This window comes from Chiloscyllium punctatum, unplaced genomic scaffold (assembly GCF_047496795.1).
Source record: "Chiloscyllium punctatum isolate Juve2018m unplaced genomic scaffold, sChiPun1.3 scaffold_153, whole genome shotgun sequence".
Lineage (NCBI taxonomy): Eukaryota > Metazoa > Chordata > Chondrichthyes > Orectolobiformes > Hemiscylliidae > Chiloscyllium > Chiloscyllium punctatum.
In genome coordinates, this window is record NW_027309887.1 from 254,084 (window position 1) to 276,211 (window position 22,128).

A 22,128-nucleotide genomic window follows, 5' to 3' on the forward strand; every position below is an offset into this window, starting at 1 on the left:
CTCCAACTCCAGTTTCAGCAGCTGTGGGAGCCATGGCTCCAGGAAATCAACAAGCTGACATTCCTCCTCCCATTCGGGAAGGCCCAGCAACTGAATATTTTTCCGATGACCTCGATTTTCGAGGTCATCAATATGATCATCTAAGGTCGGATCTCGATGTTCCAGAGCCCACACCTGACCCATGGATGACTCATCAGTGGTCTCGGAGGCCGAGGCCCATTGCCCCGCCCCACCCCTCCCCCGACACGCTGCCCGAGTTTCTCGACCTCTCCGTCATGTTTCTGCATCATGACCGAGATCGACTCCCACCTGAACAGTGTCTCTTCAATGGACTCATCAATCTTCTCTCAGAGTTTAAGAAATTCCGAGATTAGGCTTGCCCTTGCAGGTCACGCCCCGGGGTGGACGCAGGCGTCTCTGTTGCTAAGGGGTAGTGGGGGGAAAGTCCCTGCCTGGGCTCTGCCCGTTGTGAACTGTGAGAGACTTTACCTCTGGTCATTTTAAAAAGCATCAGACTGCTAAAGTTTGATGTAGAATGGCTAGGGCTGCTGGGCAAAAGCTATTTTAGCAATTTAGCAGGTGAGATGAGGGTGGACACTTCAATTTGCCTGAGTTTTGGGCAGAGCTCTGCAGACTGAGACCTACTGGGCCGCCGCCATCTTGGATCTCACTGGCATCCTGTTTAAAAGGGGAATGAGGCAATAGACAGAAAATTAAAAACTGATTAACCTAACCCCGGTCATGGGTACGTTCCTGGAATCCATTGTGATTGATGAGATTTCTGAATAATTGCCAGTGCCTGGTAAAGTACGGCAAAGTCAGTATGGTTTCATCAACGGGAGGTCATGCTAATGAATTTGTTAGAATGCTTTGAGGATGTAACAAGCAGGTTCGACTTAGGAGAGCTAATGGATACTGTGTATCTGTACTTCAAGAAGGACGTTGACAAGGTGCTACACAGGAGATGGCTGAGTAAGACAAGGGCCCATGGTGTCAGAGACTAGGTACTAGTGTGTACAGAAGCTTGACTGTCTGGCAGAAGGTAGAGAGTGGGAATAAAAGGGTCCTTCAAGGATAGCAGCCAATGACAACTGGTATTTTGCAAGGGAACCACAACTTTTTACTTTGTACATGAAGAATCTAGATGAAGAAACTGAGGGAAATACTGTGTTTGAAATCTTATATTCAGCAAAAGAACTGAGACATCTCTTATAAACAATGATATTTGTTTATTGAACACAATTAATATTAGAACAATAAAACGTACAATACCGTAATGAAAAACACTACAATCTATCTTATTGTTTAACTGAACTTTGGATGATCACATATCACCCCACTAGAAGTTGACCAGATTCCACGTGGTGAAGTCTTCTTGTTCTTCTGATGGTCTTGTAGGTGTCTTGTCTTTCAGTGGTTTTTCTCGAGCTACCAGTCTCTAAGCAGTTTTACGTTGATTCTTATCCTCCCAAGTCTTCACGCCTTTTGGGAGGGTGTGAAGAATCTGCCAATGAAATGATCAGGTTCATTTACCCTGATTAATCAGATCCAACCTGGGGTTGTCACATTGATGGCCCAAAGGCGACATTCCATGGTCCCATTCAGGTCCAATTTCAGGTGTGTATTACAGGGTCTGGAGCTGTCAGGTTTGTTTGCAACCATTTGTGGGTAGCCGCAGCCTGTCTGCATTCTGTAGCATGTGGAAGAGCACAGAGACTTTGGTCAAGGCTAGGTTCTTCTTCCCAGCATGTTTTAATCATTGTTCACTTTTGTCACTCCATGGTAAATGTATTATTGTCCATCGTAAGATTATTATTTAAGGTGGCCTTAAATACAGTGATCGCATTTCTTTTGCAATGACTTGAATGGATGGACTTCTGTGGCTCGACAAGACTCTGGTCAGACAAAATTTGGTTTGTTGTGTACCGTTTTGGGCCCCATAACTCAGGAAGGATGTACCACCCCGGAGCATGTTCAGAGTAGCTTCATAAGAATGGTCCTAGGAATTACAAGCTCAACATATGAGGTCTCTGGGTCGATAGGTGCTGCAGTTTATAAGGGTGAAAGGGGATCTAATAGAAGCATACAGAATACTGGTTGCCTGGTCAGAGTAGACATTGGGAAGATGCTTTCACATTGAGGAGAGAAAAGATCAAGGACATAGCCTGAGAGTCAAGAGATAATCTTTAGAATGGAGATAAGGAGGAACGTCTTCAGTCTGAGAGTGGTGAATCTATGGTAGAACGGCAGTTTCCTTCCCTAAAGGACATCAGTGAACCAGGTATGTTTTTCTTGGCAATCGATTCATAACCACCATCAGTCTCTTCATTCCAGATTTTAATTCAAGCTCCGCCACTTGCTGTGGCAGGATTTGGACCCAGGTCACCAGAACATTATCTGGGTTTATCACATAAGAATTCAATGGTAATACCACGAGGCCACTGACTTGCCCAATCCTCCACAGTGTGACTAACATGTGCAGTATGACATGTACTGGGATGTGCCTTCATGTTATCCTTGACTTCCTTATCAAGGTATGGATGATTTTTCTCCGTTATGCAATTCCTCTTCAATCTTTAGTATCTCCCTAACTATTTGCCAAATTTCTTCAGCTGTCCTGCCTTTGACTGATCTTTGCTCCCCCCAGACCATACAGCCTTCCTTCCTTAGGTCAGTATAATTATCATTGCCTAACACTAAAACTCTCATGTATGAGTCAGTCTTCACTCTTTCAATCTGAACGTGAAACTCCAGCATGTTGTGGTAACTTCTTCCAAGATAAAGCTCATTCACCAATCCTTCCATGCTAAATAATATCAAATCTAAATTAGATTAGATGCCCTACAGTATGGAAACAGGCCCTTCGGCCCAACAAGTCCATACCGACCCTCCAAAGAGTAACCCACTCAGTCCCATTTCCCTCTGAGTAATATACCTAACTCTATGGGCAATTTAGCATGGCCAATTCACCTGATCTGCACATCTTTGGACGGTGAGAGGAAACCCACTCAGACAGGGGGAAAATGTGCAAACTACACGCAGACAGTCCCCCGAGGCTGGAATCGAACCTGGGATCCTGGTGCTGTACTAACCACTGAGCCATCGTGCTGCCGCATTCTCTGGTTGTTTCCATATCGTCCTGCTCTCAGAAATACTCTCTCATATACTCTATATTCAAGGATATCACTGTCCAGTTGATTAATTGAGCCAATTTGCATGTTCAAGCCACCCATAGTTACTGTTGTGCCCTTTTTACAAACCCTCACTCTTTTCCACCTCAGAAGTACTTTGGGGGGACAGTGGCTGAAAATTCCTCTTCCCAAGAGGTTTCTTCTCTTGCTTTTTATTTGCACTGAGACGGATTTCAAATATTGTTTTTGCACAAAATACTTTGAAAAGGTCTGAGTTACCACTCACACGAACAAATGTTTATTTTTTTTTTCACTAGCCACATTTCATCAGTAAATAGCGAGGAATTAAGATGGCTAAAAGTGGTCATGAGATATCGTTAGCAAACAGGGTTGAGGAAAATCCCAAAGAGTTCTTTTCATAGATATGGAGCAAGAGGGTAACTAGAGAAATGTTTGGCCCACACAAGGACAAAGGAAGAAAGGATTAAGAGAAATTGGGTGAGATTCTTAGCGAGTACTTTGCATCTGTATTCACCAAGGAGAGGGACATGACGGATGTTGAGGTGAGGGAGAGATCCCCAAATACTCTGGATGAAGTGGACATAAAGAGGGAGGAAGTTTTGGATACTCTAAAAGGTATTAAAGTAGACAAGCCTCCAAGTCTGGATGGGTTCAACCACAGGTTACTGAGGGATGTGAGTGTGGAAATAACTGGGGCTTTAATATATATCTTTGCAGGATGATAGACCATGGGTGGGGTCCCGTAGGACTGGAGAATTGCTAATATTGTCCCCTTATTTCTTAAGGATAGCGGGATAATCCAGGTAATTGTAGACCAGCGAGCCTGACATCAGTGGTAGGGAAGTTGCTGGAGAAGGTACTGGGGGACTTGAGTAAGGCGTTTTATTAGGTTCCCCATGGTCGGCTGATGGAGACGGTGAAGTCGCATGGGGTCCAGGGAGTTCTATCTAGATGGATAGAGAACTGGCTGGTCAACAGGAGACAGAGAGTAATAGTGAAAGGGGATTTCTCAAAATGGTGACCTATGACCAGTGTTGTGCAACAGCGATGCGTGCTGGGACCACTGTTGTTTGTGATATATATCAATGATTTGGAAGAAGGTATCGGCTGCCTGATTAGCAAGTTTGCAGATGACACCAAGATTGTTGGAGTAACAGACAGTGAAGGGGACTGTCAGAGAATACAGCAGAATATAGATTGATTGGAAAGATGGGCACAGAAATAGCAGATGGAGTTCAATCTGTGCAAATGTGAGATGATGCATTTTGAAAGATCCAGTTCAAGAGTGAACAATACAGTAAACGGAAAAGTCCTGGGGAAAATTGACTTAGAGCGAGATCTGGGTATTCAGGTCCATTGTTTCCTGAAGATGCCAACATAGGTCAGTAAAGTGGTCAAGGCGGCATATGGCATGCTTTCCTTCATTGGATCAGGTGTTGAGTACAAGCGCTGGCAGGACATGTTACAGTTGCATAGGACTGTGGTTTGGCCGCATTTGGAATACTGCATATAGTTCTGGTCACCACATTAACAAAAGGATGTGGATGTTTTGAATAGGGTACAGAGTAGGTTCACCAGGATGCTGCCTGGGATGGACGGTGCTGGTTATGAAGCAAGATTGAGTCGATTAGGACTATTTTCATGACAAAGTTGAAGGTTGAGGTCTACAAAATCAAGACAGATATACACAGGGTGGATAGCAAGAAGTTTTTCCCCCAGATTATGGAACTCAATTACTCGGGGTCATGAGTCCAAAGTGAGAGGAGAAAGGTTTGGGGCAGATATATGTGGGAAGTTTTTTACACAAAGGGCGGTAGCAGCCTGGAATGTGTGGCCAGCGGAGGTGGGTAGGGGCATGAACGAAAGCGTTATCTAAGATGTATTTAGATAGAAATATAAATGGGCAGGGAGCAGAGGGATACAGGACCTTAGAAAATAGGTGGCAGGTTTAGACAATAGGAGGATCTGGATCAGCACAGGTTTGGAGGGCTGAAGGATCTGTTCCTGTGTTGTAATGTTCTTTGTTCTTTATCATTCATTCTAAAAATAGCAAGTTTTCAACTTATTGTATGCTGCAATTTAATAATATAAACGATTTATTTATTTGATAATGCATGTCAAATTATTATCATTTCTAAATTACAGTCACAGGGTCAAAGAGATAGACAGCATGGAAACAGACTGTCCGGTCCAACTTGCCCATGCCAACCAGATATCCCAACCCAATCTATTCCCACCTGCTTGCACTCAGCACATATCCCTCGAAACACTTTCTATTCATATACCCATCCAGACACCATCTCAATATTATAATTGTACTAACCACCACCACTTCCTCGGGCAGTTCATTCCAAGCACATACAATCCTCTGAGTGAGAAAAAAATGCCCCTTACATCTCTTTTACATTTTCTCCCTACCCAACCGAAACCTATGCCCTCTAGTTCTGGACTTCCCTATCTCAGAAGAAAAAAACCTTGTCTATTTACCCTATCCATACCCCTCATAATTTGATAAACCTCTATAAGGTCACCTCTCAGTATCCAACATTCCAGGGAAAACAGTCCCAGCCTGTTCAACCTCCAGCTATAGCTCACACCCCGCAACCTTGGCAACATGAATGTAAATCTTTTCTGAACCCTTTCAAGTTTCTCCTGATTAATCAGGTTCTGGGGATTTTTCCATCTTCATGCATTTCAAGACATCCAGCACTTCTTCCTCTGTAATATGGACATTTTTCAAGATATCACCATCTATTTCTCCATATATCTACATCTCCCATGTCCTTCTTCTGAGTAAACACTGATACAAAATACTCGTTTAGTATCTCTACCAACACCTGTGACTCCACGCAAAGGCACCTTGCTGATCTTTGAGGGCTCTATTCTCTCCCTGTTTATCCTTTTTATCTCATGTATTTGTAAAAACCTTTTGGATTCTCTTTACCTCTATTTGCCAAAGCTATCTCATGTTCCCCTTTTTGCCTTCCTGATTTCCCTCTTTAGTATACTCCTCCTGCCTTTATACTCTTCTAAGGATTCACTCAAACTGTCATATCTGTATCTGTCATATCATTCCTTCTTATTCTTAACCAGACCCTCAATTTCTTTAGTCATTCAGCACTCTCTATACCTACCAGGCTTTCCTTTCACTCTAACAAGAATATACTGTCTCTGGACTCCGGCTATCTAATTTCTGAAGACTTCCCATTTTCTAGCCGTCTGCTTACCTGGGAATATTTGCCGCCCTCAGCTTTTGAAAGATCTTGCCTAATACCGTCAAAATTGGCCTTTCTCCAATTTAAAACTTCAACTTTTAGATCTCGTCTATCCTTTTCCATCATTATTTTAAAACTAATAGAATTGTTGGCAAATAACTGAAGCTCACACATTTCAGATGAGAAATTAAAATCGATTGATTATATTTAAATGTGTCAGAGTTATAATTCTATTTGATTGTTCAATCATTTGCTCACTCTGAATATTAAATCATGGAGAGATCAACCATTTTGCAAATGATTGGGTGACAATGTATGCATTTGAATACTGAGATTCAATGTGTAATTGTGATCACCAGCACAGTCAGACAACATGTCCTTTTTCGATACAAATAAAAATGTGATTCCTTACTTTTGTATCATAAAAGATTGTTTGGTGTTTATATTTTAATTCTATCAATATAAAATCAACTTCATTGTTTTCAGAGATGATGCAGTTATTGTTCATTGAATAATTGTAGCTCATACTTTATTATGCCCAATTCATAAATATGGCAATCTCCTGATCATTGTTCAGGTCAGCAAACCCATCACTTTGCATCATGACCGACATTAAAAGTGGATTCTAAAAGGCCTGAATTCAGGTACAGTGCTACTGGACCTCACAGCTGCATGGAGCGCTGGCAGAGACCCTGCCCTGGTCCTGAATCTGTGAAGAGAGTTTCCAACCTGTGTCAGGGCAGTCATAGAAACATTCCCTCACAGAGAATCATTTGGAATCCACCTTGAGCAGGAGGAAACTAGCCAACAGTCTATCACTGCTCTCAGTGTAGGTACAAATGCTGTCTAAATTAGATACCAATGACTGACCAAGAACCAGGCCTTAGAAGTTCATCATCAGTCAGAGCCTGGCCCATGGAGCAGATGTATGGACATGAAGTGTCAGAATCACAACGCACACATTACTTATGGTGATGACATCTGTCATGTCCCCCAGACTCCCTACATCTGCACCCTGGGCCAGACACTGGGTGAAAACGTTCACATTTGACAGTCTATTGAAGAATTTTGTGTCTTACAGTGAACCCTCTGAAACTACATCCAATAAATGTACCTTCACATTCAACAGTATCAAAACAAAATTATACATGTCTGTGGATATTCAGATACTGATTCATGGGTCACCCAGCAGAATGTATCTGTAGAAACCAGGAGCAAACAGCAAGCCTAAATCGTTTTAATAACTGAACTTGTGGATTTTGTCTGGTCTTGATAACCACACATATTGTGCTGACACTAAGGTGAATGTAACAATTACATCAAAAATGGAAGTCTTGGTCTAACGTCCCTACCCACCTTCCTGACCTCACACACCTCACTCCCTCACACACTCCATTCCCTCACTCCCTCACACATTCACCAACTGACGAAAATCCACAAACTGAGTGAAATTTGCAACATAGAACAGTACAGCCCAGTGCAGGCACTTCATCCCTCAATGTTTTGCCAGCCTTTTTTCCCCACTCTAAGATCAGACTACCTATATAACCTTCAATGCACTAACTTTCGTGTGCCTATCCAAGAGTCTTCTTAAATATCCCTAATGGATCTGACTCTACTACTACTGCTGGAGGAAAGCCCTAGCAGCTCAAACTTTCGTTGTAAGATATGCCCTCCAGTCTAGGAAGCACCCTGGTAAGTCTCCTCTGCACACTCTCTGAGGCTTCCACGTGTGGTTGAACCACAGCTTTATAGAGCAAAGAAATAACTTCGCTGCTCATAATCTCTATCTCCCTGATAATGAAAGACAACACACCGTATTCCTTCTGAACAACCCTATCAACTTGGTGGCAACTTTGAGAGATCGATGGACAATGACCCCAAGATCCCTCTGTCACTCCGCACAGCCAAGAATTCTGCCTTCAACCCTGTATGCTTTATGCAAATGCAACCTTTTAAAATAAATTGCTTCACATTTTTTAAAGTTGAACTCTATCTGCCACTTGTCAGCCCAGCTCTGCATCATGTCAATGTCCTGTTGCAAACTACAATAGCCCTCCACACTATCCACAACCCGACCAACCTTCGTGACATTGGCAAACTTACTAACCTACTTGTCCACTTCCTCATCAAAATCATTGATAAAAATCACAAAGGGAATAGGTCCCAGAGCCGATCCCTGTCGAACACCACTGGTCACTGAGCTCCAGGATGAATACTTTCCAACTGCTTCCATCTTCTGTCTTCTGTGGGCCAGCCAACCCTGTATCCAGACAGCCAAATGTCTCTGCGCCCCATGCTTCTGTACCTTCTGAATGAGCCGACAATGGGGAAGGCCTTGTTAACATTATTGTTCACCACATCTACTGGTCTCGCTTCATCAATGTGCTTTTTCCATCTTCAAAGATTTCAATAAGGTTTCTGAGGGATGACCTGCTCCTCACAAAGCCATGCGGACTATGTATAATCAAACTATTGTTTTCTAAGTAATTGTAAATCCGGCCTCTCAGAAACGTCTGCAATACTTTGCCCACACTGATGTAAGACTGACTGTTCAGTCAATCCCACAGTTATCCCTAATCCATTTGCTGAACAAGGGTGTATCATTTGTAACCTTTCAATCATCTGGCTGGCACTGCTCCAGTGGACTTTGAGGACGCAAAGATCATCACCAAAGGCACGCCAATCTCTCACGTCACTTCCTGGAGTAATCTAGGGTAACCCCATGTGGCCCAGGGGATTTACCTATCCTTATGTTTGTAATTCATTCAATCAGTGTATACTTCCCCTCAACTTTTCTGCACCCTGTCCAACCAACTGATTGACTGCTTTCCATTTCAGTGCAATACACAGTGCTGCCTCCCTGAGTAAGTACAGTTCACAACATTCTGTGAATCATGGAATGAAAAAATAAAGGAATGCACCAATGCCTTCCTGATGAAGAATTTATGACCGAAAGATCGACTCTCCTGCCCCTCGGATGCTGCCTGACGTGCTGTACTTTTCTAGCACCACACATTTTGACTCTGATCTCCATCAACTGCAGTCCTCACTTTCTCCAATACTGAGGGCTGTCCCCTCTGTACACTGAGTGGGGAATTAACCATCAGAAACTCATTGTATGTGCAGCTGACTGCTCAGTTCTGGAAAGTTGCATTTGATGAATATGTTTTTTTTTAAAAAAGAAATTACAATTCCGCATATATTCATTTAGTGCCAGAGTTAGAGTTGTGGTTCATGGTTTGAGCAGCTTGATAACAAACAGGAAATGACTGAAGAACTCCGAGGTACAGGGTATTCCAGGTATTATATTCCAGCTTAGATTAATGCTGGGAGTATTATAAGACAGGCTGACAGGTGCGATAAGGGAATGAGTTGACATGTGGAGGTGTGACAGTTTTACCATCACAGAGGCTCTTTTGAGGGAGGTTAGAGCAAACAACTCAATACTCTGTTGTACTGGAACTATAGACAGGACAAGGCAGGGTGATAAAGATGAGGTGATGTTGCTTTATTAATTAACAAGTCAGTTACTGCTGAAAGGATGGACAATAGCTTAGAAGGGTCTTCAAATGTGACTTTGTGGGTTGAGGTTTGAATCAAAATGATGACACACACACTGCTTTTTTCAGCACATTTTTGCTTACATGTGGAACCAGTTCCTTAGGTCCAACAGGTCCACACAGACCCTCTGAAGAGCAATATTAAGACTGACAAGTTGCCAGGCCCGAATCAAATTTGTCCTCGGCTGCTTTGGAAACGAGAAATACAATTGCTACGGAAACAAGAAATGCAATTGCTTCGCCACTTGCGAAGTTCTTTGCATCCTCGAATTCCACTGGAGTCGTACCTGAGGACTGGAGGGAGGCAAATGTAATTCCTCTCTTCAAGAAAGGAAATAGGGAAATCCCCAACAATTACAGACCAGTAAGTCTCACGACTGTTGTCTGCAAGGTGTTAGAAAAGATTCTGAGGGATAGGATTTCTGACGGTCGGGAAAAGCAAGGCTTGATTAAATGCAGTCAACACTGCTTTGTGAGGGGCAGGTGATGATGAGGATCGAGCAGTGGATGTGGTGTGTATGGACTTCAGCAACGCATTTGATAAGGTTCCACATGGTAGGCTCATTCAGAAGGTCAGGAGGAATGGGACACCGGGGAACTTAGCTGTCTGGGTACAGAATTGGCTGGCCTACAGAAGACAACGAGTGATTGTAGAAAGAAAATATTCTGCTTGAACGTCCGTGACGAGTGGTGTTCCACAGGGCTCTGTCCTTGGGCCTCTACTGTTTGCAATTTTTCCTAATGACTTGGATGAGGGGATTGAAGGATGGGTCAGCAAGTTTGCAGATGACACAAAGGTTGGAGGTGTCGTTGACAGTATAGAGGGCTGTTGAAGGCTGCAGCATGACATTGACAGGATGCAGAGATGGGCTGAGAGGTGGAAGATGGAGTTCAACCTGGATAAATGCGAAGTGATGCATTTTGGAAGTTCGAATTTGAAAGCTGCGTACAGGATTAAGGATAGGATTCTTGGCAGTGTGGAGGAACAGAGGGATCTTGGTGTGCAGGTACATAGATCCCTTAAAATGGCCACACAAGTGGACAGGGTTGTTCAGAAAGCACATGGTGTTTTGGCTTTCATTAACAGGGGGATTGAGTTTCAGAGTTGTGAGATCTTGTTGCAGCTCTATAAAACATTGGTGAGATCGCACTTGGAATACTGCATCCAGTTCTGGTCGTGCTATTATAGGAAAAATGTGGATTCTTTGGAGACGGTTCAGAGGAGGTTTACCAGGATGCTGCCTGGACTGGAGGGCTTATCTTATGAAGAGAGGTTGACTGAGATCGGACTTTTTTCATTGGAGAAAGGGAGGAGAGGGGACCTAATTGAGGTATGCAAGATAATGAGAGGCATAGATAGAGTCGAAAGCCAGAGACTATTTCCCAGGACAGAAATGGCTAACACGAGGGGTCATAGTTTTAAGCCGGTTGGAGGAAGGAACAGAGGGGATGTCAGAGGCGGGATATTTACACAGAGATTTGTGAGAGCATGGAATACGTTGCCAGCAGCAGTTGTGGAAGCAAGGTCATTGGGGACATTTTAGAGACTGCTGGACATGCATATGGTCACAGAAATTTGAGGGTGCAGACACAAGGATCAGTGGTCGGCACCACATCATGGGCTGAAGGGCCTGTTCTTTGCTGTACTGTTCTATGTTCTATGCTCTATTTCAAAGTCCTTGCACTTAATAATAAATTTCTCTTGGGTGTGGAACTGAGACCCATCATTTCAATGCTCCATACTGTGAGTTGTGCACTGTTTTCATCATATTGTTATAAAAATGAACTAAATAAAGTGGGGATTTTGTGTTTATTGGACAATCTAAAAGTTCGTATTACGAAAGGATGTCGGACCTTCAGTAATAAGACTTTACTGTTAATGGTTAGAACAATGCTGCAAACATTTACACAGAGATTTCCAGATCAAGTCACACACAAGTACGTTGGGCTGTACCGCTGCCGGCCATCAATGGAGCTGCACAAATCTGTTTGGATACTGACATTGTAGAGATAACATACACTGGATATGGTTTATGAGGGATTCAATGTAAGATGCCATGTGCTGCAGGAGTCCATCACCTTTATAACACTTTCATTCAGGATTGCGTCCAAGGTACAGAACTACAGAGTTTAGGTCCCACACTGGAAGGGATATACTTCCAAGACATGGCTGTTTACAGGTCATTGTTATAAATATTGAACTGTGTCTGGACCAGTGCCATGTGCTAGTCCATTGACCAGTCTGTCCCACACACATCTCCCTGTTGTTCAGGTATGTCTCTAACCAGTCTATTGTGAGGGATTGTGTGAGTAACTGTCCAGCTCCAGTTTGGAAGCTCTCTGGACAGATTTTGGAGATGGCCAGTGTTTTGGACGTCGTGGTGAGGCCCAGTAACACTGTGTCTGAGTTCAGGTTTTTTCTCAATGTCATTTCCAACAGCTTTGCTGCCTGCAAGATGGTGTGTTCACTGAACTGAACATGAATTGGCTGTTTACTACATTCACTGAACTGTAATAGTTAGGTTTGCGCTCTGGTAAATCAATTATTGTTCATTTCAATTGCTTTCAACTGAAAAACAATGATGTTTGGTTTATTTAAAAATGTAAGAAATAAATTGAAATTTACTCTTCAATTATACAGAATGTAAAATTGACTTGTTGTATATTTCCCACAGACTAATCAAGCAACAATCAGATATTGTCTGTAAACCAGGATTCTGTGAACAGGACTATGTCCCAGGCATCACTATCCTCTCTGGTAGGTTCTGTCCCACTGAAAGGTACAGGCAGGTAGAAGAGGGCAGCTCCATGGCACATAGCCAATATAGAGTGGCATGGTGGCTCAGTGGTTAGCACTGCTGCCTCACAGCACCAGGGACCCAGGTTTGATTCCAGCCTTGGGCAACTACCTGTGTGGAGTTTGTACATTCTCCCCGTGTCTGCGTGGGTTTCCTCCCACAGTCCCAAGAAATGCAGCTCAGGTGAATTGGCCATGGTAGTGGGTTACTCTTCGGAGGGTGGGCGTGGACTGGTTGGGCAGAAGGGTCTGTTCCCACACTGTTCAGAATCTAATATAATCATAGTGCTCAGCATTGATGCTGGACCCTGTGGTGGCTGGACAGCTCTGCGGCAGGTGATGGGGAACCAATAAAAGGGAAACCTATAATTGACCACATCATCACCGATCTGCCTGCTGCAGATCACCCCTACATTTCATGTATCAGTAACAATGGTCACTGCACAGTCCTTATGGGGAGCAAGGGCTAACCTCACATTTTGCAGACCCTCCTCACCATGTTATGTACTGAATGGTACAGACTTTAAACAGGTCAAGCAACCAATCACGATCATCCATGAGGTACAATGGCCCATCAGCAGCAGCAGAATCATATTGTGTATAACTCATACAGTCTGCAGCTTCCTGGACCGACATACCTCCCACTGTACAGTAACCATCACGGCCTGACATACCTCCCACTGTACAGTAACCAACACACCCCGACATACCTCCCACTGTACAGTAACCATCACAGCCCGACATATCTTCCACTGTACAGTAACCATCACAGCCCGACATACCTCCCACTGTACAGTAACCATCACACCCCGACATACCTCCCACTGTACAGTAACCATCACAGCCCGACATACCTCCCACTGTACAGTAACCATCACAGCCCGACATACCTCCCACTGTACAGTAACCATCATGGTCTGACATACCTCCCACTGTACAGTAACCATCACACCCCGACATACCTCCCACTGTACAGTAACCATCACAGCCCGACATACCTCATACTGTACAGTAACCATCACACCCCAACATACCTCCCACTGTACTTTAACCGTCACACCCCGACATACGTCATACTGTACAGTAACCATCACACCCCGACATACCTCCCACTGTACAGTAACCATCACACCCCGACATACCTCCCACTGTACAGTAACCATCACACCCCGACATACCTCCCACTGTACAGTAACCGTCACAGCCCGACATACCTCTCACTGTACAGTAACCGTCACACCCCGACATACCTCCCACTGTACAGTCACCGTCACACCCCGACATACCTCCCACTGTACAGTAACCATCACGGCCTGACATACCTCCCACTGTACAGTAACCATCACACCCCGACATACCTCCCACTGTACAGTAACCATCACACCCCGACATACCTCCCACTGTACAGTAACCATCACGGCCTGACTTACCTCTCACTGTACAGTAACCATCACACCCCGACATACCTCCCACTGTACAGTAACCATCACGGCCTGACATACCTCCCACTGTACAGTAACCGTCACAGCCTGACATACCTCCCACTGTACAGTAACCATCACACCCCGACATACCTCCCACTGTACAGTAACCATCACGGCCTGACATACCTTCCACTGTACAGTAACCGTCACAGCCTGACATACCTCCCACTGTACAGTAACCAGTATGGCCCCCACTATATGTTAACCATCAAGAACGGCACGATGGCTCAGTGCTTAGCACTGCTGCCTCACAGCACCAAAGTCCGAGGTTCAATTCCGGCCTTGGGTGACTGTGTGGAGTTTGCACATTCCCCCCGTGTCTGCATGGTTTCCTCCCACAGTCCAAAGATGTGCAGGTCAGGTGAATTGGCAATTCTAAACTGCCCATAGTGATAGGTGCTTTCGTCAGAGGGAAATCAGTCTGGGTGGGTTACTCTTTGGAGAATTGGTATGGACTAGTTGGCCCGAAGGCCCTGTTTCTACACTGTAAGGAATGTAAGGCCCTGTTTCTACACTGTAAGGAATGTAAGGCCCTGTTTCCACACTGTAATGAATCTAATCTACTCTCCAAGGTTCAAGTCAGGAACATGATGGAATAATCACTTGTCTGAATGAGTACAGCTCCAACAGTACTCTAATCTGGATTTACGAGCAACCGGCAACACAGTTGTGTGGGGAGGATCATGTCTCACAAATATGACTGAATATTTTGAGGAAGTGACAAAATTGATTGATGAGGGAATGGGGCTGGATGTTGGCCGTTTGGATGTTAGCAAGGCCTTTAATATGCTTCCTTATGGCAGGCTCATACAGAAGGTGAAGTGAAAGGGGATCAGTTAGTAAGATGGATAGAGAACTGCTTGGTCTGAGAAGACAGAGTAGTGGTGGGTCAGTGCTTTTGTGATCTGTAAATAGATTGGCGGAGGTGCATATTGGGAGGATGATTGCCAGAGAATACAGCGGGATATAGGTCAGCTGCAGACTTGGACAGAGAAAACACAGATGTAACTTTATCTGGACAGTTGTGACGTGATGCGTTTTAGAAGGTCGAATGCAGGAGAGAAGTATAAATTGTATGGAAAAACTACTGATTGCATCAACACACGAAGGAATCTAGGTGTACAGCTCCACAGTTCCCTGAAAGGGGTAACACGGATGGATAGGGTGATCAAGAAAACTGACGGCAAACTTGCAGACATGCATCAGAGCATGCACTATGAAAACTAACAGGTCATATTGCAGCTGTAGAGAAACTTATTTCGAGGTACATTTAGAATATTGTGTACAGTACTCTTTGCCACACAATGTTGAAGTGTTGGAGAGGATATGGAAAAATTTTACCAGCATGTTGTCTGGTTTGGAGGGTATTAGTCAGAAGGAGAAATTGAACATATAGGGTTTGTGTGCACCTGGGCATCATTGGATATGGGGCTACCTGATAGATATTTATAGAATTATCAGAGGCATAGATAGAAGGACAGTTAGAGGCTTTTTCCCCCCAGAGTAGAAGTATCAATTACTCAGGACTGTAGGTATTAGGTAAAAGGGAGAAAGTTCAGGAGATGTGATAGGTAAGTTTCTTTTGCTGTTACAGATAGAATGTAAAGTGCCTGGAATGAAATGATAGAGGGGAAGAAGCCAATATAGCAAGGTTTAAGAGGGATCTTGGCACAAGTATAAGCAAGTAGGGAATAGAATGACATAGAGGGTGTTGGAGCAAAAACTTTTGTTTTAACTTTAGAACGGCATCATGCGTCAGTGCGGGCTTGCTGGGCTGAAAGGCCTGTTCCTGTACTGGACTGTTGTTAATGCCAAGATTTGAGCACGGGAGAGGCGAGATCCTCACTGAATGATTACTGATGATCAACAACCACATTATTATAGATCCACCCGCTCATCAACTTGCAGCTTCATATCCTCCCCCACTGTGGGGAAACTCAATATGGAGAATTTGACACGAAAGTCAGACCTGTTACCTGGTGACTCCATCTCGGCGCGTGCTCCTGCAGACTTCTATCCTGAACAGCAACGTCTCGGGGGACACTGCACAGAGAGAAGCTGCATGTACACACCCACCAATGATGGCATCTGACACATGCCAGCCTTACCATGCATTCCCAGCACATCCCGGACCCACTGACAGTACGCTTCAGTACTTCAATGCTGCAGCTCAGGCTGCACTGACAACTCTCATTGCAATGCTGCAACAAGGACACTGTGCTCAGGGACACACACCCAGCTCATGGACTGTCCCTCTGGGCTGATCACTCCATGTTTTTACACACTCACTTTGAACTGACTTGAATGCTCACAGAATTATTGCCTTGCCTTACCCTGCCTTTAGCAGCGTTTCCCCTCAGCTAGAGCTACCTGATTCACCCGTCTGCTGTGTTGTCTTGGTGTTTAGCAGGAACACAAACTCAGGAAGCTTGATATCATTGTCCACGGTCAGTAACGGTGCCCAGCACAGTGAGTCAGGGGGAGTCTCAGATCCCAGTCCGGGAGCTTGGACATGGTCAGTCACGGTGCCCAGCACAGTGAGTCAAGGGGAGTCTCAGATCCCAGCCCGGGAGCTTGGACACGGTCAGTCACGGTGCCCAGCACAGTGAGTCAGGGGGGAGTCTCAGATCCCAGTCCGGGAGCTTGGACACGGTCAGTCTCGGTGCCCAGTACAGTGAGTCAGGGGGAGTCTCAGATCCCAGTCTGGGAGCTTGGACACGGTCAGTCACGGTACCCAGCACAGTGAGTCAGTGGGAGTCTCAGATCCCAGTCTGGGAGCTTGGACACGGTCAGTCACGGTGCCCAGCACAGTGAGTCAGGGGGAGTCTCAGATCCCAGTCCGGGAGCTTGGACACGGTCAGTCACGGTGCCCAGCACAATGAGTCAGGGGGAGTCTCAGATCCCAGTCCGGGAGCTTGGACACGGTCAGTCACGGTGCCCAGCACAGTGAGTCAGGGGGAGTCTCAGATCCCATTGTGGGAGCTTGGACACGGTCAGTCACGGTGCCCAGCACAGTGAGTCAGGGGGGAGTCTCAGATCCCAGTCCAGGAGCTTGGACACGGTCAGTCACGGTGCCCAGCACAGTGAGTCAGGGGGAGTCTCAGATCCCAGTCCGGGAGCTTGGACACGGTCAGTCATGGTGCCCAGCACAGTGAGTCAGGGGGAGTCTCAGATCCCAGTCCGGGAGCTTGGACATGGTCAGTCACGGTGCCCAGCACAGTGAGTCAGGGGGAGTCTCAGATCCCAGTCCGGGAGCTTGGACATGGTCAGTCACGGTGCCCAGCACAGTGAGTCAGGGGGAGTCTCAGATCCCAGTCCGGGAGCTTGGACATGGTCAGTCAGCCGCTCGTGGTTGTTAGGGTCAGGATCCTTCCCCTGTGAGGGTGTGAGGAGATGAATGTTAGGCTGCCCCATATCCCTCTTCGTTCTTTGTGCCCTAGTGTGGGATGGTTCCTTCCGGAATGTGAGAATTACCAAGGAGAATTAGTGAAATGGAAGTGGTTGGTACAGCTGTTAGTGCTGGGACAGTTGGGGGGAAGGTGTCGAGGTGTTCTGAGTGAGTGAGTGGGCAGCACAGACACCAGGCAGAGTTGGGCAGAGGGGCAGAGAAGAGATTAAAGAGACTGAGAGAAGATGCTGCATTCAGTGAGAGTGGGAGAACATGAGCCTTGGTGAGAGGCGGGTGCAGTAACAGAGAGAGTGAGAGTGAAGTCACAAAGTGCAGATGGTGGCAATTACCCTGGTGCATGGAGAAGGTCACTAACCTTCTTCCTATACTGCTAGATATTCACCCAGAAGGCTGGCACCTCACTGACCCAGGGATCAGCATCTGACCAAGCTGGCAGGGTCTGGTGTCATAGCTTCCCCTGCAATCCCTGGAGGAAGATAATGTCCCTAATCATGAACCATGTCATACACCAGGACCAGGGCCTTGCCCACAAAGTGGGGCCCCAGTTTACCCCTTCTGCCATGTCCAGGCCAATTTCGACTTCACAATCCAAGAGTAAAATGACTTTTTAAAGATGGCTCCTGGAAACAGGGAGGCTGGTAAATTCTTGGGTATCCAGGCAGAGGGCAATTCTTATGAAGAAGGGGAAAAATCATCACGTTAGTGTCAGATGAGAGGAAGACCACGCAGGCAGGTAGGGTATAAGGCAGATTGGGGATGGTATCATGAGAAAATGCAATTCACCTTGTGGAGAGAAACACTCCATAAAACCCGATTAAAATGAGACTTGACCAAATAATAAGATGGTTTTGGCCTCTGTCTGTCTGAATCAAAATAGGGATGAAATATTGGGAGCAACAAACTTGGAAAGGAGAAATATACAGGAGATTCAATTCCTTAAAAAGGGGTAACACAATGTTCCAGACTGTGAAAAGGTGCCGGGGAAAATCCCCTGCCTTATACTTACCTACATTATCAATTCCTCCCTGTATGCAGGGATGGTGCCGGAGGACTGGACAATGACTAACACCGCAACTTTGTTTAATGTGGAGCAAGGGACTAACTGAATAGGTCGAGGCTAGAATTCTGAGACAGTGGATAAACTGTCACTGAGGAAATCCCAGGGACTCCAGGACAGTCGGCCTTGATGTTTTCAATGAAGATCGTGTGTAATTAATCTGACAGTGTCGGTTTGAGGCAGTAACTTGTGACTGCATGTGACCTACTTGGATTTGACAAGAGATCCCATGGCAGACTGTTTAAAACCAGAAACTGTGGGGTCCAGGTGAATGGAGCAAACAACCCAGAGAAATGCAGGGCAAGGCATTTGGGGACATCAACAAGAGAGAGGAAGACACAATAAATGAGAGTATGGTCAGTGTGGGCAGATAAATGAAGGTAGCTGGACAGATCAATAATCTTTTTAATGCAGCAATTTGCATGATTTCCTCTGTCAGCCAAAATACAGAATTTCAGAGCAGGAAGCTTATGCAGGAACTGTATAAATAATGAGTTCAGTCACAGCTTGGGGAATGTATACAGTTCTGGTCACCCGATCACATGGAAGGATGGAATTGGACTGGAGAGGGTACAGAGGAGATCCGTTACCCTGTGACAGTGGAAGTGCAGTTATGGGGAAAGATAGGTGAATGGAGGATGCTGAGAGGAGATTTGATTGGGGTGCACATATTGTCAGGAGCCTGGGTAGAAAGGGAGAGAACATTTTGGTCTTGTTGTAGAATTGCATTACAAACGGTGAATATTAAATGTAATTAATTGAAATATTAGCGAAGTACTGAGTAAGGTTGTTATTTCACCCAGAGTATGGTCGAGATCTGGGAGTCACGCATGGAAGTGGAGTAGAGGTAGAAACTGTCAAACCATTTTAAAAAGGTGCCGCGAGCTGAACTGGAAGGCCTATCGTCTCTGGGGAGAGAGAACTAGGGCTTCAAAAATAACATTACATCTTGTCCAATGTAGACAGTGTGCAGAGTGATTTCCACTATACTGTACTATTTTATGAAGTTTTCAAGGGTTACCAATATCTGACAGGATCAATACACAGGAATGATGGGAAAAAACAGGGAGGAGCAGTGTGTGAATTGATTATCATCACAATAATACTGATCCCAATCTTTATACACAGTGTACTTCACTGAGTTAGCCTTTTTATCCTTCCTGTGTAAATGGTAAACCCCTTTGATATATCCAGTTCTCGGTCATTGTCACACTGGAGCCACATCTCCATTATGACAGCTCCATCTGACCTGGTTCATGCTATTTAAAACTACCATTTCATTGGCCTTGTTGAAACGTTAGGAAGGAATTCAGGGATGGCAGCAAGTGCAAAGTCCAGGATTGCTGTAGGGTCCAGAGGTGGTTAGAGAGATAGGAAGTTGTGTGGAAGTTATGGGATATTGCAGGGATATGGGTTGTTCTAGAGGGTGAAGATTACAAAGACAAGAATAGTTTTAGGTTTTTGTTGAAGTGAAAATGAAGCTGGAGCAGCCAGATCAATATTCTGGCTACGAGAGCCTTGTCGAGAGAAACCCTCCCCGACACCTGATGAAAATGTTACCTGGACAATTTATCACATGGTTTATTTATCTTTACCTCTCAGCTCCAGATATAAAAAAAATTCTGTCCACTGTGCCGACATACTGCCAGTCTCTGAAACATCCGACATGTTCCATCACCCTTCCCACTTCTGGAAACCCACTAGTTTCTACAAACATTCCTATTTGTGTAAAGGTCTCCATGCCCTATGAAGCTCCCTGTTTCGAAACCCCCTTCCTCCTTATGAAGAACGTCAGACACAAACGGCAGACCGAGTCTTTGGAACCAGTTAGTGATTAGGAAGAGACATTTTGGGTGGAGAACATTGAGACGGAGAGTTTGTAGAAAACAGAAAAAAAAGCTTGTATTGGTCCTGCAGGAGATTGATAACAGGAGGATGGACTGAAAGGGACAGGACTGCCATTGGGGAAATTTACAGAGACAGCATTGGTGAAACTGCAGGAGGTTTCAGAGACTAGGGGATTTGTAGGTGTTAATTAACCTTAGAGATACGTAGAGTGTTTTTACAGTGATTGGAACGAGGTCAGTCAGTTAAATCTCATTAATACGTGTTACCTGATTGGGACTGTTAACTGGCTCTAATCAGGGAATCCTGGCTTATAAATAAACAGAAGCATCAGGGGCTCTGTTAACTATAAGAGCCGGCTCTGAGCTAGCTTGGGTCAGTGCCATGGATCATGCATGAAGAAATAAAAGGTGATTTGCTAACAGGATACCAGCCTCGGTGGAGTTATTTCAGTTGTAACATCTGGTAGATATTACAGAGAGAGGGAGGGCTGGGGGAATTTCCACAGATCAGGACGGGTTTAGAATCTGGAGGTTGCAGAGACAGTGAGCTGTGTCGGGGCAGAAGGTGGTTACAGAATCAGGAGCATGGTTGGGACTAGAGGATGTTACACAGCTGGTTAGGCATTGGATTAGGGTACACAACAGGGAAAATTGTAGGAACTGGAGCAAAGAAAATAGATTGGCAGTGTTGTCAGTGCTAGAGAACGTTGGAGATATAATGAACACTGTAGTGGCTGGAGTCTATGGAGATATTGCAATCTGGAAGGGCAGGAGGAGGTTAGTAAGGCTGATTGTTGTGTGGATTGGAGGAGATTGCAAAGATTAGGTTTCTATGGATCAGACAGTTGCAGAGAAGGGGAGAGCTGTAAAGACTTGAGAAATATTTTATAGAGAGGAAAGGTTATTGGGGCTGGAGGAGATTCCAGAGAAAGGAGGTTTGTATGGGCTGTACGAGTTACAGAGATAAGGACGGCGACATTGGCTGATGGAGATTTAGAATGTATCATACAGGATCGACGAGGTTATAAAGACGGAATATTTATGGATTTGGAGGACTCTCAAGACATCTCACGGAATGACACAGACGCCTTTTGGCGCAGAAGGGTATCATTTGGTCGATCATGGCTACACCAGCTCTTCAACTGAACTCTTTGCTGAGTAATGATCTCCTCCTTCATTCACATCCTCACATTTGTTTTGTATCAAATATCATCTAATCGCCTCCTGAATGTTTCAGTCAAACATGCATCTACAACGCATCTAAGTACATCTTAACTACTTGCGAAGATCTTTTTCCAGGTATAAATCCTCTTTCTAATTTCGACGCAGCCTTACTCCATCTTTTGATACGCTTATTATGAGGGGCCACAGGAGGATTCCGGGACAGCTCTATGGTGGCTCTCAGTTTTCCCATAATTCCCCTCTGCTCTACAATCTCCACTCTGAACCTCCAGCATTCATCGTGGCTCTTAATTCGGTTCTCCATCTGACACATATTCTATTGTTATTCACACGAAGCATCATTGGGATTGTTTATCCTGCTGTTCCTATTTGAGGGACCTTTCCTCAACTGGACCCAAGCCATCTTGTCTTTGCAGGGAGCC

General features: G+C 45.0%; 1 long non-coding RNA gene across 4 annotated transcripts in view; it reads right to left on the reverse strand.

Annotated features, from left to right (window-relative positions):
* The window catches only part of LOC140471683 (uncharacterized), an 86,385-nt gene that overhangs the window by 9,068 nt on the left and 55,189 nt on the right, over nucleotides 1-22,128 (reverse strand). For 2 of the 4 annotated variants that reach the window (XR_011957164.1, XR_011957163.1), the window contains one exon: nucleotides 1,244-1,690. The exons of 1 other annotated variant lie outside the window; for it this stretch is intronic. This is a non-coding gene — a long non-coding RNA (uncharacterized lncRNA). Of the gene's footprint in view, nucleotides 1-1,243; nucleotides 1,691-22,128 lie in introns of those variants that run through there. One more of the 4 variants, XR_011957165.1, reaches the window with a different exon arrangement.